This window comes from Vicia villosa, linkage group LG2 (assembly GCF_029867415.1).
Source record: "Vicia villosa cultivar HV-30 ecotype Madison, WI linkage group LG2, Vvil1.0, whole genome shotgun sequence".
NCBI classification, from domain to species: domain Eukaryota; kingdom Viridiplantae; phylum Streptophyta; class Magnoliopsida; order Fabales; family Fabaceae; genus Vicia; species Vicia villosa.
The window spans coordinates 77244738-77263114 of record NC_081181.1 but is presented as its reverse complement, the minus strand read 5'-3'; the positions used below and the strand labels follow the sequence as shown (position 1 = coordinate 77263114).

Here is an 18377-nt window from a genome sequence, read left to right as displayed (position 1 = left end):
AAAGTATTTAATTAAATAATTAACTAAATACCGGGTGTTACACGGACTGTGCGAAATTTTTGTTTTCCAAACTTCGTTTTGTTGTATCTTTTGAACCGTAGTTCGTTTCTACGCGCCGTTTGAAGTATTATGGGAACTCTTGAGTATGCTTTATGATAAAGAGGAGTGTGTTGGTGGTTGAATGATTTTTCATAAATGTATTTTGTGAAATGATATTTGCTAATCAAGTATGTTTTGACGGTATATGTGTGTTGTGTGAATATGAACGCCTGAGTGGCAATTTTGATGATGTATCCGTGTGGATTAATATAACCGGTGTGATGTAGATATGTGACCGAGTTATATTATTGTTGTTGTTGTTATGTAATTGAGTCGTTTGTATGCACAGCATGACATTTCATTACGTTAATGGCGGAATGCTATTAACAGGTGGCCTAAATTGGCAATTAATACCAGTGGGAGCTTAATGCTCGGTAAAAAGGTGTATTTGCCCGAGTGGCAAGAGGTCATCAGTGGGGGCTAGATGCTCGATGACGGTTAGTCGTAGCTTACTGCTCGACAAAGGTGTATTTTCTCGAGGGAAAGAAGTCCCAGCATAATGCTCGGCAAGGTGTATTTGTCATAATGACAAGGAGGAGTTTCCTCCGGATTTGGTACCACATGCCTGTGCATAGTCGAGTCTCATTCATCACCATTTATACTTACCATTATGATCTCACTCATTTATCGCATTACTTATATATATTGATTGTGGCCAACTTGGTGGATTACTCTATTGTATGATTCTTGATGATACTTGTTGGCATTACTATATTTATCATGCTTTCATTATGAATTATATTCTCACCCTTCTGCCTTAATGTTACCTACTCGTGGGTAATGTGCAGGTGATCCGCAAGTGTAGGTGCTCTTTTGTAGTCGTCCATTTTGGTGTCGTCCGCTCGTGATACGTAACACCTAGGGGGGGGATCGAACACTTATTTTGTAGATAATGCTTATAGGATCCTTTTGATGTATATTTGATCCTTTGGATGTATTCATATTATGTATTTTGGATACCTTCTCATACGGTGCATTTTGGAGGAATGTTGTGGATATTTTATTTACCGATGCATATATATAAGTATGAATACATTCAGGTGTTTATGAGAATCTTTCCTCTTTGATTATTTGTGTTACGCATCTTTTGCGAGTATGTTATGTTTGGTTATATGGTTACTTAAGTGTAACGCCCTAATTGTTTTTATGAATTTAATTTTTATACTCTGATATTTGTACCTATATGCCTGGGTAGAATTGGGGTGTTACATTAGTGGTATCAGAGTGGGTCGGTCTTGTCCGACCAAGTGTCGTGTCGTTTGGTCTTACAATTCTTGTGTTATTTTTTGGGCTTACTTATCTTGGTGTTATTGTGAAGTTTAGAGATGGCTGGACGTAATGACGCTGCTATTGCTGCTGCATTGCAAGCTATGGCTGAAGCTATGCATACCGGTGAGAATGCAAGGTCTCGGAGTTTAGCGACGTTCCAGAGGGAGAACCCTCCTGTGTTTAAGGGAACGCATGACCCCGAGGGAGCCTTGACTTGGATGAAGGAGATGGAGATAATCTTTCGTGTGATGGATTGCACGGAAGAGCAGAAAGTCAGGTATGGCACTCATCAGTTAGCTGTGGAGGCTGATGATTGGTGGCTGGAGACTTTGGCTAGGTTAGAAGCAACCAGTGAAGAAATTTCCTTGACTGTGCTCAATAGGGAGTTTTTGAGGAAGTATTACCCGGAGGATGTCCGTGGAAAGAAAGAGACTGAGTTTCTCGCTTTGGTTCAAGGCAGCATGTCTGTGTCTGAATATGCGGCAAAGTTTAATGAACTTGTGAAATTCTACCCGCACTTTGTTGGTGAGGGAGCAGAATTTTCTAAGTGCATTAAGTTCCAGAATGGGTTACGTTCTGATATCAAAGGTCCGCAAAATCGTGGGAAGCCGTATGATGGAGGGAAGGGTAAGCAAAAGATGAATTATGGACCAAGGTTTAGTGGGGGATATGCTCCTGCTAAGATTGTATGTTTTAAGTGTGGTAAACCTGGCCACAAAAGTGATGTCTGCTTTAGTGACGCAAAGAAATGTTTCAAGTGTGGAAGGGTAGGACATATATCATCCGACTGTGCATCCAAGGGAGTTGTGTGTTTAAATTATGGTGAAGAGGGACACATGAGCGGTCAATGTCAGAAGAAGAAAGTTCAAGCTGGTGGGAAGGTGTTTGCTTTGGCTGGAGCTCAGACGAATAAGGGTGATCGACTGATCAGAGGTACTTGTTTTATTAATGGCATTTCTTTAATTGCTATTATTGATACGGGTGCTTCCCATTGTTTTATAGCCGATGATTGTGTTAAAAGATTAGGTCTTGTTCTATCTGATTTGGGTGGTGAGATGGTTATCGATTTACCAGCACTGGGGTCGGTGACTACTTCCTTAGTTTGTAAGAATTGTCCGGTATCAATCTTCGGTAAGGATTTTACTGTTGATTTGATTTGTTTGCCAATGAACGAGTTAGACGTAGTTTTGGGAATGGATTGGTTGATGAATAATCGTGTCCACATCGATTGTTATCATAAGTTGGTGAGATTTCCATTTCGTGAGAAGGATGCGGAATTTGGTGTCTTATCTACCAAGGAGTTGAATCGATTGTTAGAAGATGGGGCACAATTGTTTGGTGTGTTTGCATCGTTGACTGTGGAGGGTCGAGCTGCAGTTGGGGATTTTCCAGTAGTGCGAGAATTTCCCGAAGTGTTTCCTGAAGACTTTTCTAATGTGCCGCCAAAGAGAGAGGTGGAGTTTTCGATAGATCTAGTTCCTGGTACGAGGCCTGTTTCTATGGCGCCATATAGAATGTCGGCATCACAGTTAGTGGAATTGAAGAAACAATTGGAAGAGTTGCTAGCAAAACATTTTGTGAGGCCTAGTGTTTCACCATGGGGAGCTCCAGTTTTGTTGGTAAAGAAGAAGGATGGAAGCATGAGGTTGTGTATTGATTATCGCCAGTTGAACAAGGTGACAATTAAGAATAAGTATCCACTTCCTAGGATTGACGACTTGATGGATCAATTGGTGGGAGCCAGTGTGTTTAGCAAGATTGATTTAAGATCTGGTTACCATCAGATTCGGGTGAAGGAGGAAGATATTCATAAGACTGCGTTTAGGACTCGGTACGGGCATTATGAGTTTTTGGTGATGCCGTTCGGAGTTTCTAATGCACCTGGTGTGTTTATGGAGTATATGAATAGCATATTCCATGATCAGTTGGATAAGTTTGTCGTGGTCTTCATAGATGACATCTTGATTTATTCTAAGTCTCTGGAAGAGCATGAGGAGCATTTGCGTGTTGTGCTACAGGTTTTGAGGGAGAAGCAGTTGTATGCTAAGTTATCCAAGTGCGAGTTCTGGTTATCAGAGGTGAGTTTTCTTGGTCATGTGATTTTAGGTAACGGGATTGCAGTGGATCCATCCAAGGTAGATGCGGTGCTACAATGGGAGGTTCCGAGATCGGTTACTGAGATCAGAAGCTTCTTAGGTTTGGCAGGTTATTACCGAAGATTCATAGAAGGCTTTTCGAAGTTGGCACTTCCGTTAACTCAGCTTACTTGCAAGGGTAAGGCGTTTATTTGGGACATAGTTTGTGAAAGGAATTTTGAAGAGTTGAAGAGAAGGTTGACTTCAGCTCCGGTTTTGGTTTTACCTGATCCTGAGGAACCGTTGTGGTGTATTGTGATGCATCGCATATGGGGTTAGGTGGTGTTTTGATGCAGGAAGGTAAGATGGTGGCTTACGCTTCGAGGCAGTTAAGGATTCATGAGAAGAATTATCCCACTCATGATTTAGAGTTAGCTGCGGTTGTTTTTGTATTAAAGATTTGGAGGCATTATCTCTACCGTGAAAGGTTCGAGGTCTTTAGTGATCATAAGAGTTTGAAATACTTATTTGATCAGAAAGAGTTGAACATGAGATAACGTAGATGGTTGGAATTCTTGAAAGACTCTGACTTTAGCTTGAATTACCATCCTGGTAAAGCTAATGTGGTTGTCGATGCTTTGAGTCGAAAATCTTTGCATATGTCCATGATGATGGCGGAGGAGTGGGAACTTTTGGAGCAGTTTCGTGATCTTAGTTTAGTATGTGAATTGACGCCAGGTAGTGCGAAGATGGGTATGTTGAAAGTGACGAATGATTTTCTTTCGACCGTTAGCGAGAGACAGAAGATGGATGTGAAACTTGTTGATTTGTTTATGGTGGCAAATCAAAGTGATGATGGCGACTTCAGAGTGGATGGTCAGGGTGTTTTGAGATTCCGTGGTCGGATTTGTGTACCTGATGATTCCGAGCTGAAGAAGATGATTTAAGAGGAAGGTCGCAGAAGCAGTTTAAGTATTCATCCGGGAGCCAATAAGATGTATCAGGATTTGAAGAAGATCTTTTGGTGGTCTGGTTTGAAAAGAGATGTGGCTCAGTTTGTGTATGCGTGTTTGGTATGTCAGAAGTCGAAAGTGGAGCATCAGCGTCCTGCAGGGTTGTTGCAACCGTTGGATATTCCAGAGTGGAAATGGGATAGTATTTCTATGGTCTTTGTGACGAGTTTACCAAATACTGTGAGAGGTTTCGATGCGGTTTGGGTGATTGTTGATAGGTTGACAAAGTCTGCTCACTTTATTCCTATTAACATCACTTTTCCAGTTGCGAAGTTGGCTGAGATTTATATCAAGGTGATTGTGAAACTACATGGTAAACCGTTGAGTATTGTGTCGGATAGAGATCCAAGGTTCACATCAGATTTTTGGAAAGGTTTGCAGAGGCTCTAGGTTCTAAGTTGAGGTTGAGTTCGGCTTATCATCCTCAGACAGACGGTCAGACCGAAAGGACTATTCAATCGTTAGAAGACTTGTTGAGGGCATGTGTTCTTGAGAAAGGAGGTTCGTGGGATACTTATCTTCCGTTGATAGAATTCACTTACAACAACAGTTTTCATTCTAGTATCGGAATGACACCTTTTGAAGCGCTATATGGTCGTAAGTGTAGAAATCCATTATGTTGGTTTGAATCGGGCGAGAGTGTGGTACTCGGACCTGAAATAGTAAGAGAGACTACAGAGAAGGTGAAATTTATTCGTGAGAAGATGAGAAGTTCACAGAGTAGGCAAAAGAGTTATCATGACAAGCGAAGGAAAGATTTGGAATTCCAAGCTGGTGATCATGTATTCTTAAGAGTTACGCCTATGACTGGTGTTGGACGAGCTTTGAAATCGAGGAAGCTTACTCCGCGTTTTATTGGTCCTTATCAGATATCGGAGCGAGTTGGCAAAGTTGCGTATCGGGTGGCGTTACCGCCAAGTCTTGCTAATCTGCACGATGTATTCCATGTGTCTCAGTTGAGGAGATACATTGCGGATCCATCCCATGGGATTCAGATGGATGATGTGCAAGTGCGTGAGAACCTGACGGTTGAGACGATGCCGGTGCGTATTGAGGATCGTGAGACTAAGACTCTGCGAGGCAAGGAGATCGCCTTGGTGAAAGTCGTATGGTTAAGTGCGGCAGGTGAGAGTTTGACCTGGGAGTTGGAGAGTAAGATGCGAGACTCCTATCCTGAGTTGTTTGTAGTAGGTAAACCTTTATTTTCGAGGACGAAAATCTTTTAAGTGGGGGAGGGTTGTAACGCCTGTAAATGTGTTTTTCTGATTAATTGTGATGTTTGCTACATTTCCCTAATTTTACCGTTTTTGAGTCGAGTCAGTCGGTAAATATTAATTATGTTAATATTTTACTTATTACTTTCCATGTGTGTAATTATTATGTTTTGGGTGTTAATTGGTTATAATTAATGTTTAGTAACATTTGGGCCAAAATTAGAATTTATGAGAGTTGAGTGGGGAAAAATGAGAAGTAGAGAAGTAGAAAGAGATATAGAGAGAAAAAGAGATATTTTGAGATATTTTGGAAAGAAAGAAAGAAAACTTGTGAAGAGAAGAGAAAGAAGAGAAAAACAAAGAGAAGAAGAGAATTGTAGAAATCCAAACCAAGCTAGAGCCAAGAATCTAACCAAGGTAAGGGGGTGAATCTAGTTTATCTTGATTGTATGACTCTTATAGTTTTGTGTGTTTTGTTCTTGTTCTTGCTCTCTTCTAAGTTTGACCAACAATGGTGGATTCGGTGTTTTGTGAGTTTTGAAGTTATAAACTTGATTTTGTGGTACGTATGTGTACTATGATGATAGATATCCCCATGGATCATGTTTATTTTTCATTTCTCCATGTTTTCTTGCTCATAAAGAAATTATTAGGTTATTGACATTTAGTGAGTGAACCATGGATCATTGATTGTTAGAATGAATATATGGTATGTATGGATAGTGTAGAATGTGTAGGGAAGCTTATTTGAGGTTTTGAGATGATTGGGTGGGGTTTTGCAGGTCTGTTGCAGAACTGATTTTTCTAGGTTTACACAGGTCCGCTTAGCGGAGGGGGTCCGCTGAGCGGAGGTCCTTTTGCAGAAAAATCCCTGTGAAGGTCCACTGAGCGGAGGTTCTGTATTTTTGTCTGATAATTTTCTGTCTGGGTCCGCTGAGCGGAGCTCAAGCGGACTGTGCGAAATTTTGTTTTCCAAACTTCGTTTTGTTGTATCTTTTGAACCGTAGGTCGTTTCTACGCGCCGTTTGAAGTATTATGGGAACCTTGAGTATGCTTTATGATAAAGAGGAGTGTGTTGGTGGTTGAATGATTTTTCATAAATGTATTTTGTGAAATGATATTTGCTAATCAAGTGTGTTTTGACGGTATATGTGTGTTGTGTGAATATGAACGCCTGAGTGGCAATTTTGATGATGTATCCGTGTGGATTAATATAACCGGTGTGATGTAGATATGTGACCGAGTTATATTATTGTTGTTGTTGTTATGTAATTGAGTCGTTTGTATGCACAACATGACATTTCATTACGTTAATGGCGGAATGCTATTAACAGGTGGCCTGAATTGGCAATTATTACCAGTGGGAGCTTAATGCTTGGTAAAAAGGTGTATTTGCCCGAGTGGCAAGTGGTCATCAGTGGGGGCTAGATGCTCGATGACGGTTAGTCGTAGCTTACTGCTCGACAAAGGTGTATTTTCCTGAGGGAAAGAAGTCCCAGCATAATGCTCGACAAGGTGTATTTGTCATAATGACAAGGAGGAGTTTACTCCGGATTTGGTACCACATGCATGTGCATAGTCGAGTCTCATTCATCACCATTTATACTTACCATTATGATCTCACTCATTTATCGCATTACTTATATATATTGATTGTGGCCGACTTGGTGGATTACTCTATTGTATGATTCTTGATGATACTTGTTGGCATTACTATATTTATCATGCTTTCATTATGAATTATATTCTCACCGTTCTGCCTTAATGTTACCTACTCGTGGGTAATGTGCATGTGATCCGCAAGTGTAGGTGCTCCTTTGTAGTCGTCCATTTTGGTGTCGTCCGCTCGTGATATGTAACACCTAGGGGGGGGGGGGTCGAACACTTATTTTGTAGATAATGCTAATAGGATCCTTTTGATGTATATTTGATCCTTTGGATGTATTCATATTATGTATTTGGGATACCTTCTCATACGGTGCATTTTGGAGGAATGTTGTGGATATTTTATTTACCGATGCATATATATAAGTATGAATATATTCAGGTGTTTATGAGAATCTTTCCTCTTTGATTATTTGTGTTACGCATCTTTTGCGAGTATGTTATGTTTGGTTATGTGGTTACTTAAGTGTAACGCCCTAATTGTTTTTATGAATTTAATTTTTATACTCTGATATTTGTACCTATATGCCTGGGTAGAATTGGGGTGTTACATGAACAGTCACCCTGGGCCTACATCTACGCACTCCCTAGCCGATAGGGATTCTACTTATAAAATCGCATTCCTCGCACGAGGGATAACTTTGTTATCATGCGTCAATTGGCCTCTCGATGGCCATGAGATCCAGTGATTGTCTTGAACGGTCACCCCATGCTTGCTCTTGCGTACCCCTAGCTCGTAGGATTTGGATTTCCATTTATACATCTTTCATCCCTAGCCTGTAGGGATTTCACTTCGTTCGATATCATCCTTAGATAGGTTGTGTTCCGCACAGAGAACCTTCCCACGAGGGACAACTTCATTGGTACACGTCGAACGGCCTATCGATGGCAATGAGATTTGGTGACTGTCTTGAACGGTCACCAGCCGCTACCTTATGCATACTCCCTAATCTAAGGGGTTTCTATTGGCGCGTCATAACATCTAGCTTGCAAGGATTTCGCTAGGTCCCAATGTCACCTCAAAATCTGCATAGGCTATCCTTAGGAGTATATATGTCGCACGTCTGAATTCCGAAGGTTGCGAACTGTGTGATACTATCCTTAGAAAAAGCAAAAGAGGTTCAGTCAAAGGAAACTCATGAAGTTCCGAAACGACTAAAACCCACCGCCAATAATTTATTCCCGACAAGTTTGACGTGCCCAATGAGAATTCGAGGTTACCCTTTACTTCTACAAGTCTAAGAACTAAGGAGTAAAACAAGGTCAACAGATTTACAAGGGAGATTGTCCCCAAGATTAATAGGTGTTCATCATGTCAAAATTTCAACTCCTACGATCGCTAAGTGTTACTCAGGACAAAAGTTGTACCTTTGGATTAGCAATTCTAATGGGAGGACCATGCAGGTTTTGGAATCAATTCATTCGCTTTATTCGCTCACTACTACGACTTTCCACTCACACACTTCTATTCTATTTTCAAATTCAAATTTAGGATTATTAACAAACATGAAGGAGAATGACGAATGCAAATAAGTAAATCTCGCTAAACGTATGCTTTCAAGGTAAGACCGAACCGAATATGTACAGGCATTGTTTCAATTCCTAAATAGTGGAGATATAGGGATGTTAATCGCTCGTCACCCCCTCGAGCCAGGAGTTGTAGCTTGTTTCTACTTTTCACAAAAAAACCTTGATTTCAACCAGTGGCAGGGTAGATTTCAGTTAATTCAATGGTGGATTTTGGTTGTCAAGAGAATCAGTCAATCCAAGCAAGGTTGAAGCAAAGGTTCAAGCATAAGGATCAAGCAAAGCAAAGGTTCAAGCATATCTTCTTCCTCGCGTTCATCCAAGATTAAGGAAGCAATGGAGATAACATTCACAACAATCTTCTTCCTCAATATATCATTCAAGATCGAGGACGTATCAAAGTCAAATCTTGCAAATCAAAGTCCACATGGCAGTCACAGCATTCGATATCCAAGGATCAATATTTCAAATGGAGCATTCAAAAGAAAAAGGAGAAAAACGCCCGCTAAGTCAAAATGGAAAATTTCATGAAAGAAAAATAAAAACGACTTAGGCAAAAATTAGATGTTATTTGAAGCATGTTAGTAACTTTGAAAAAGAAAGATAAAACCTTTGCTTGTTATTGGTGAAATTTTGAAGACGATCACTGCCGAGGGACTAACGTGATGAATAGCCGTAGTGGCAATGGCGAGGGTTCGTCGTTTACTGTGTAGAAGATAGTTAACTTGCTATAATGCTAGCAAGGTTTTGCAGTTTGTTGGTAACCCACTTACTATAGTTCTAGTAAGTCGTCGCAGTTGGTATACCCACTCACTGAGTAAGTCTGTCGCAGATGGTATGACCCACTTACTATAGCTCTAGTAAGTCGTCGCACTTGGTCATACCTACTCACTATCGTAGTTTGAGTAAGTCTGTCGCAGATGGTAGGGCCCACTTACTATACTTCTAGTAAGTCGTCGTGGTCGTCCGTACCTGCTTACAATCGTAGTTTCAGCAAGTTTATCGTGGATGGTGTGGCCTACTTACTATAGCTCTAGTAAGTCGTCGTAGTTAGCCATACCTCCTTGCTATGGTAGTTTGAGTAACTTTATCGTAGATGGTGTGGCCCACATACCATAGCTCTGGTAAGTCGTCGTAGTTAGCCATACCTACTTACTATCGTAGTTTCAGCAAGTTTATCGTAGATGGTGTGGCCCACTTACTATAGCTCTAGTAAGTCATCGCAGTTAGCCATACCTACTTGCTATCGTAGTTGGAGTAAGCTTATCGTAGATGGTATGACCCACTTACTATAGTTCTAGTAAGTCGTCACAGTCAGCCATACCTACTTACTATCGTAGTTTCAGCAAGTTTATCGTAGTTGATGTGGCCCACTTACTATAGCTCTAGTAAGTCGTCGCAGTTAGCCATACCTACTTGCTATCGTAGTTGTAGTAAGCTTATCGTAGATGGTATGCCCCACTTACTATAGTTCTAGTAAATCGATGCAGTTAGCCATACCTGCTTACTATCGTAGTTTTGATTAATCCCAAAAGGGTCACTTGCCATAGCCAAAGCAAGCTCACCTGGTCCGGTCCAATGGGATCCACTTGCCCCGGTGCGGACAAGTTTACCTGTATAGAAGATTGTTTTCTATAGCTCTAGCACGTTTTCCTGCATGAAAAAGATTCACTTGTTTGGAGACTCACGACTCGAGGGTTGAAGAAAATAGCATGTCAAATATTCACGACTCGAGGGTCGGAGAAAATAGCATGTCAAATATTCACGACTCGAGGGTCGGAAAGGAAGTGATATGTTTAGAAACTCACGACTCGAGGGTTGGACATTCACGAGTCGAGGGTCGGAAAACAAACCAATCAAAACACGAGGGTTGGAAACTCACGACTCGAGGGTCGGAAAACAAACCTATCACATCACGAGGGTTGGAAACTCACGACTCAAGGGTCGGAAAACAAACCTATCACAACACGAGGGTTGGAAACTGGGCTTTTTGTAGTATGTGAATGCGCTAGATGATATGTATATGCTAATACGTATGTATATGTTTTATGAGTGAAATGAACAGCAAGGTTGCTATCATCGGTAAGGTTTGTCGCTACCGCGAAAAATGGAATCAGAGTCGCCACCAATATATTTATCCCATAAGGGAAAGGAATACCAGGAAACCTAACTCAGAATAAGAACAAGGTCTTTCGACCAGAGAATAGGGCACGGGAGTCAGTTACTCAAGGGGAAGGTGCTAGCACCCCTCACGCCCATCGTACTCGATGGTATCCACCTATGTTTGTTTCTATCTAAAGGGTGTCTAATGTCTAAAACCTAAATGCGAATGTATGCAAAAGAAATACGGGGAAAAGAAAGAATTATTTACAAGTGTGCTCGCTTAGGCCCCGCGACCCAATGCCTACGTATCCCTTTTAAAGGAATCAGAGCGATCGTAGTTCGGCTCCATAGTTTCCATTTGTTTTGTGTTTTTTATTTGAACAGAGATTAAGGTCACAATCCACGATGCTCGACCTTTGGAGACTTATACGCCTAATTTTGGAAAGGACTTAACTTGTTCTTAGGTGCCTAACAAGGCAAAAGAAAAGAATCTTGAGTTTGTGTCTTTTATTGTAATTCCACAATGACAAAACCCACTACAAGGCTTCGCATTGCTTCCTTACTTTGTTTTAAGTCTGAGCATTTTATTAAGCATTTTGAGTATTTTTGGTTGGTGTTTTTTAAGGGAATTTATTTGTGACTTAGATCATACCAAGAAAAAGTCTTTTGAATATTTAGAGAATGCACCTCGAGGTCTACACCACAATCGTTTCTCTAAATATTGGTTAAGAAACACAGTTTTTTGAATACTTAGAGAATGCACATCGAGGCCTACGTCACAACCGTTTCTCTAAATATTGGTTAAGAAATACATTTTTTGAATATATAGAGAATGCACATCGAGGCCTACGCCACAATCGTTTCTCTAAATGGCGGTTAAGAAATACACCGAGGCCTACGCCTCAATCATTTCTCTTCCGCTAAGTAGGAAAGAACATACATCGAGGCCTACGCCCCAATCATTTCTTTCCTACCACAAAAAAACAAAACGGTATGATCCTTATCAGTAATTATTAAGTTTTTTAAGATTGAAAAGAAAAAAGAAATGAGAAAGGGAACTAACCTATTTTCTAATCTAATTGTTATTCTAATTCCAATTTAAGATCTACACTAAAATCTAGGGGGATTTAACTAAGGAGAAGAAAAGGAGAAAGTTGTTTAAGTTGACCAAAGTCAACTTTTAACAACTAGGGGTATTTTAGTCATTTCACAAAGGATTGAAAATATTCACAAAAAGAAAGAAAATAAAATCTAGACTAACCATGAAATATTCACAAGGAATTTTTATATTTTTTTATCACGTTTAAGTCTATTTTCAAAAATTAAAACTAGAAAAAACTACTTATTTATGGTCTATCAACCAATCAAAAAATTAAGAGAAAACAACAACTAAAACCAAAAAAAGATATTTACAAATTCTTAGAATCCCAATTGGCTGAGGAATATTTTTGTCATTTTTTATTTGAGTGGAAAATTATTTACTAAACAGAATTAAAGAAATAAAACAAAACAATTAGCAAGACTAGTCGGGGGGTGAATTAGCAATCTGATATAGAACTAAAACTCAGGTAATGCACATTTGGGCCAGAACAGGGGGGTGGAGAAAGCAAGGTGCTCAGGCCCATGCTCACAAGGCTGTAGGTACATTAGCAAAGCAAGAGTGTCAATAAAAACGCTACAGGCCCATCACACCATCTACTCTATGTCATTTTTATTTTATTTTTACCTTTAGTCAGCATTTATTTATTTATTTCATATGGTTTTTTCATGTACGAAATGTGACATTTAACACACACACTATATCAATTGGTCCAATGCCATTCTAAGTGAGATAAGACAAAAAATTAATAACAACCAATCACAACTTTCCAACGCATGAGCCAATGATATGAATGAGACAAAAGAACACAAAAAAATGGGAAGCGGACCAGTTATGGAACGCCACGTCAGCTAACGGAGAGGAGAAAGCCTCAAACACACAGACGCCGGAGCTAGGGCTCCGGTCGTCTTCTCCGGTGAACTCCCACCGTGAACAAGCTCAAATCGCCCAGAAATCGACCAGACTAACATTGTTCCACTCGTTGTTTTGCGTAGATCACAGATCTGGAATTAGTTTTCATTAATTCTACTCGAACGTTCAAACAGAAAGAAAATGAAAGCCCTAACTCTACAAACTTCCATGAAAACGCAAAGTGAGAACGTCACCACAATCATCCAGAAGCGTAGCATGCATATATCACGTTTAGACGTTCGATTACTCACAGTTTAAACAAAACGATCAAACACACCTCAAAGATCCAAAGACTATCACACAAAAGCATCGTATACTTTGCGAACATGATGATATCAGATCTAACACATGCTTTTAATGCAAAGGAAATCAGGAATCTTACCTGTTGAATCTTGAAAAAAACTTCAAAGAGAACTCTATCCGCTCTAGATCTTGATGATGTTGCTGAATACGACTCCGATAGAATCTTGTAGAGACTGAGAAGTAAACTCAAGTCTATTGTTTAGCTTGAATCCTGAACTTGACGAAGCTATGAAAAACGGAGGCGATGGAGAATCTTGTATGGACTAGTTCAAGATGATGAAGATAGTAGATAGAAGATGAGGATGGAAGGTGAAGGTTGAGCTGTGGTGGTTAGAGGCGGTTGTGGTGACCAGATGAGGTAGAGAGTGGAGGGAGAAGATTGTTATGGTAGTTATGAACCGGTTAGGGTGGTGGTGATGGTGGTTGAAAAAGTTTGTTGTGGTGGTTGGTGGTGGAGAGAAAAATGATGAGGGAGGGAACCGAGAGAGTGAAGAGAGATGGGGGAGAAGAATGAGAGAGTCAGAAGAAGAATGAGGACCTCCTTTGATTTGTGAGGAGTTTTGTGTTATATAATGGTGCATGAAGTTGCATGAGAGTTATGGTGGGCCTTGTTGTATCATAGATTTTCCTCACCCTTAATCCACACGTTTTACTATTCATGGTAAGCTTATGGATACCTTTCACGTTTAAGAATTATGCATGGCTCAATATATACATGGCTGGTAATTGCTAGCATGCATGCTGCAGCAATATTACAAACAATAGTCATGATGCCTCGTGCCCAAAACGTCACCCATGATGCCCACTTTACCTCTTTATAACTTTAGCTATGGCTCCCCATTTGTTTCAATTTTGGGCTCATTGTAAAGAGGACATGGCAAAGAATGGTTTATCATCAATCTTGATCCATATGGAGACTCATAGAACCTTAAAATTGACATTCCAAATGGCATACCACGTGTTTGACAAAATGCTATGCATGTGCCCTGGAAAAGTGCCTTTGCCTTGGCTAGAACATGACTTGGTGGGATCATGACTTTAAATCCCCATACCTAACTCAATAACTACTCAATTTGCTTGATTATTGTTTCAATGGATAGAGGACATGGAGGAGAGTAGATTGAAGTTAGACTTGACTCCATATGTTGCTTGTAATTCTCTATAAAGGACCTCAAAAACTGCACACCACGTGTTTGTTAAATGGCTCACGCTGGTCAAGGAGTATGCCTGGCAACTTGTCTTGATCCAGTGGTGACTTCCCAACTTTGCACTCTTATAACTCTTGATCCATGCCTCGTATAAAAAAAACTCCCAACTACAGTATTGTAGAGGGCCACGAGATAAACATCTTTGGTGTTGAGAAAAAAATGATTTGAGAGCTGGAACTTGGTTGAAATTATCTTGGAAGTGGATGATTTGTCCATTGTTAAAAGTGATGACATGATAAAAAAAATGGTGGGAATGACTCCACCAGGGCTCGATCACATGCGCTGACGCTCATATTCAAGATGCCTTACCATTTGTGCTGCCCATTCATTCATGTACCATGCTCCTTCATTACTTAAAGTAGTGGACTTGTTTCTAACTACCCATTTTATTTTTGAAACTCCATTTCCTTCAAACCATATCTTCTCATACAAGCCTCTAATGCAAAAACTCCCAACTACAAAGTTGTTCTCCTCCATGAGAGGAACAACTTTGATGTTGGAAATTTTCCCAAAGAACGTCATTTGCCAAAGTGGACTGCTCATCCAATTCCAAAAGCTTCAAAATTTCTCTAAGTCTAGAACTTTCCTCTTATGGAAACTCTCACCATTCAACTAACTTGCCATTTTTGGTAAATTTGACATTTTCTTGATTTTGTTATTTCTTTGATTTTCTTTGACCGATTTTCCACCACGAGTCAATATTTGACAATTGACTTTGACTTTGACCAAAAAGTCAACATTTTATGATTTTTCTGATTTCAGATGAATTTCCCGATTAATCTGTTTCTGATCTAATTCTTAATCAGCTTTCAACCAAAGAGAATCAAATGAATACTTCCTCAATGCACCCATGATTTCATACTCAAAAATAATCTTCTGATTAACTTTTGACCAAAAAGTCAACAGGGTTGACTTTGGTCAAAACCTCAATTTGAAAAACCCTGATGAACCTGAAATTTGTGCCTTTTAACCAGAGCTTTGACTCGGAGAGAATGAAACCCTGATTTTTAGGAGTACCAATGGAAATGATCCTCTTCAATAAGACCTTAGATCTGATTCTTCTTAACCAAGAATTTCCCCAACCTCAGCCTCTTTTGGTCCATTCTCTTGAGCAGTAACTGTGATATGGATGAATGTATTAGATGAATGACCTACATGAGATATGTACACGAATGTAATATGAAAGCCAATCGGATATAAATAAATGGGCAAATTTTGGGGTGCAACAGCTGCCCCTATTCAATCTCCTTGAACCCGAATGTACGAACGACACAAGTTCTGGACATTTGAGGTGTAAGTGGATTGAATACCCAAAAGTACCATCAAAATTTGCACTCTGGAGTAACAATTCTGAGGAAACATTTTGTGATTTTGAAAGAGGACATCAATTACCACTGACTCCGGACAAGGGATACCATTAAATGCTTGACATAAACAAGAAGCGCCAGTCAACTACTGGACCTTTGCCGATAACAACCGGACTTTGAAGGAAAGGACCAATAACAATCAGCCCTAACCGAAGGATGCCTGTAACCACAGGACTTTAAGGAAAAGGCTAGTAACCACTAGACTCGACCAAGGGATGCCTGTAACAACAGGACTTTTGCTGGTAACAACCAGACTTTAAAGGATGCCTGTAACAACAGGACCTTTAAGGAACAGACTAGTAACAACTAGAACTGACCAAAGGATGCCTGTAACAACAGGACTTTTGCTGGTAACAACCAGACTTTAAAGGCGAGGACCAATAACAATCATACCTGATCGAAGGATGCCTGTAATCACAGGACTTTAAGGAACAAACTAGTAACAACTAGAACTGACCAAAGGATGCCTATAACAATAGGACTTTGCTGGTAACAACCAGACTTTGAAGGATGCCTGTAACAACAGGACATTTTGAGAAAGATGCCAATAATCATTGGACTTGACAGAAGGAGACTAGTAAAGACCGGACCCTTTCTGGGGATATACTACCTCGTGCTTTTGAAGCATATACAAACCTATGCATTGATGCATGTTTGAATTTTTCCATGACGTAATGCTCCATATTCATGGAAATGCTACACTTTTTGTAGATGCAATGTGAATGCGATGATTACTATATGCATGAGAGAATGAAAGAACGTCGGAGAGAGCCTTTTGTCTGAAGAATCTCTGTGGGAATTCTTTCTGCTTTCTTGCCTTTGTAAGGCCACACCAGATGGTTTCTTGGACGACTCCCAATGTGTCAATTTTGTAGGGGAAAACTTACACCAGAGAGGCCGTACCGTCATCTTGTCTTGAAGCTTGAAGATTGCACCTCCCCTTTTGAACTTCCACATCTCTGCCGAAGAATAAGGGAATCTAATCAACACTGCGGTGCATTTGATCCTTGGATGAGAGCTCTTCAGAGAAATAAACTCTGGTACTTGAAGGAAAGAGGACCTTTGGGTTCTTGAAGCGTATGTACTGACATCTGACTGTGCTGAAGGATCAGAGATTCCTGCAAAACAAATCAAGCAAATATGCCCCAGGTATGATGGTTATACCTCGTCCACCATCCCAAGTACTCAAAATCTTTGAGCAATTCTATCTTTTTTAGATCATGTTCTTTTTGTAGGACTTCGGTGTTAGAAATGCAATGCTTACCAAAATAATTGGACGTTTTTGTAAACAAAATAGTAAAAATAAGATGGTGTAAAATTTTTTGAGTGAAATATATTTTTATTAATGAAGAAATAAATGCCTAACATAGGTGAGTACATCAGGAAGTGGCCTCCTTAGGGAGGTGGGCCGCCAAAAAGGGAAAACAAACAACATTTACAATCATGGCAACGCAAGAAAAGATTCCATTGGGTTCCAATCTTGCTATGCCTAGCAGATCTTCAACATTCCTTCTGCTTTGCTTTCCGAAATGGATGAATGAATTGATCCTTTGCCCTTGTGAGCCCTCCAATTGTGGTGACTGGCTATACTCGAGGATCCAATGCATGACGCAGTTGTTCGCTCTTTCGGGTTTTCAATCCACCAGGACCCCTTTTTTGCCCAAGTCGCCCTTTCGGGTTTTCAACTTAGCGGGTGTATTTTTATTTCTTTTCTATTCTTTTGCCTGATCTTTTCTTTTTCTTTTATTTTGTTCTGATCAGGTCTATGCGAAGTATTTTTTAACTGCGTCTGCATTTACGGGGAGTGGAAAGTCTTCGCCATCCATAGTTGAGAGGATCATGGCGCCACCTGAGAAGACTTTCTTTACGACATAAGGCCCTTCGTAATTCGGAGTCCACTTTCCCCTAGGGTCGTTGTGAATAGGCAGGATCTTCTTGAGCACAAGGTCACCAACTTGAAAGTGTCGAGGACGAATCTTCTTGTCGAAGGCTCTCTTCATCTTCTTTTGATAGGCTTACCCATGGCATATGGCTGCTAGTCTCTTTTCATCAATGTGGTTCAATTGATCGAATCTGGTCTGAACCCAATCGGCTTCACTGAGCTTCACATCTTTTAATACCCTTAATGAAGGAATCTCGACCTCAACCGGAAGAATTGCCTCCATGCCATATACTAATGAGAAGGGAGTTGCCCCTGTGGAAGTACGTACCGAGGTACGATAACCATGTAAAGCAAAAGGCAACATCTCATGCCAATCCTTATAAGTGACCACAATCTTTTGCACAATCTTCTTGATATTCTTATTGGCCGCTTCAACCGCGCCATTCATCTTTGGCCTATACGGGGAGGAGTTATGATGCGTGATCTTGAAGTTCTCGCATAGTTCCTTCATCATCTTATTACTGAGGTTGGACCCATTATCGGTGATAATTCTTTCAGGAACCCCATAACGACAGATTATATGGTGCTTGATGAAGCGAGTCACTACATGCTTGGAGACATTTGCATAAGAAGCGGCTTCA

The 18377-nt window shown here is 40.3% G+C and overlaps 1 pseudogene; it reads left to right on the top strand.

Moving 5' to 3' along the window:
• Positions 1-18377, top strand: part of LOC131649405 (uncharacterized) — a 249949-nt pseudogene that overhangs the window by 103815 nt on the left and 127757 nt on the right.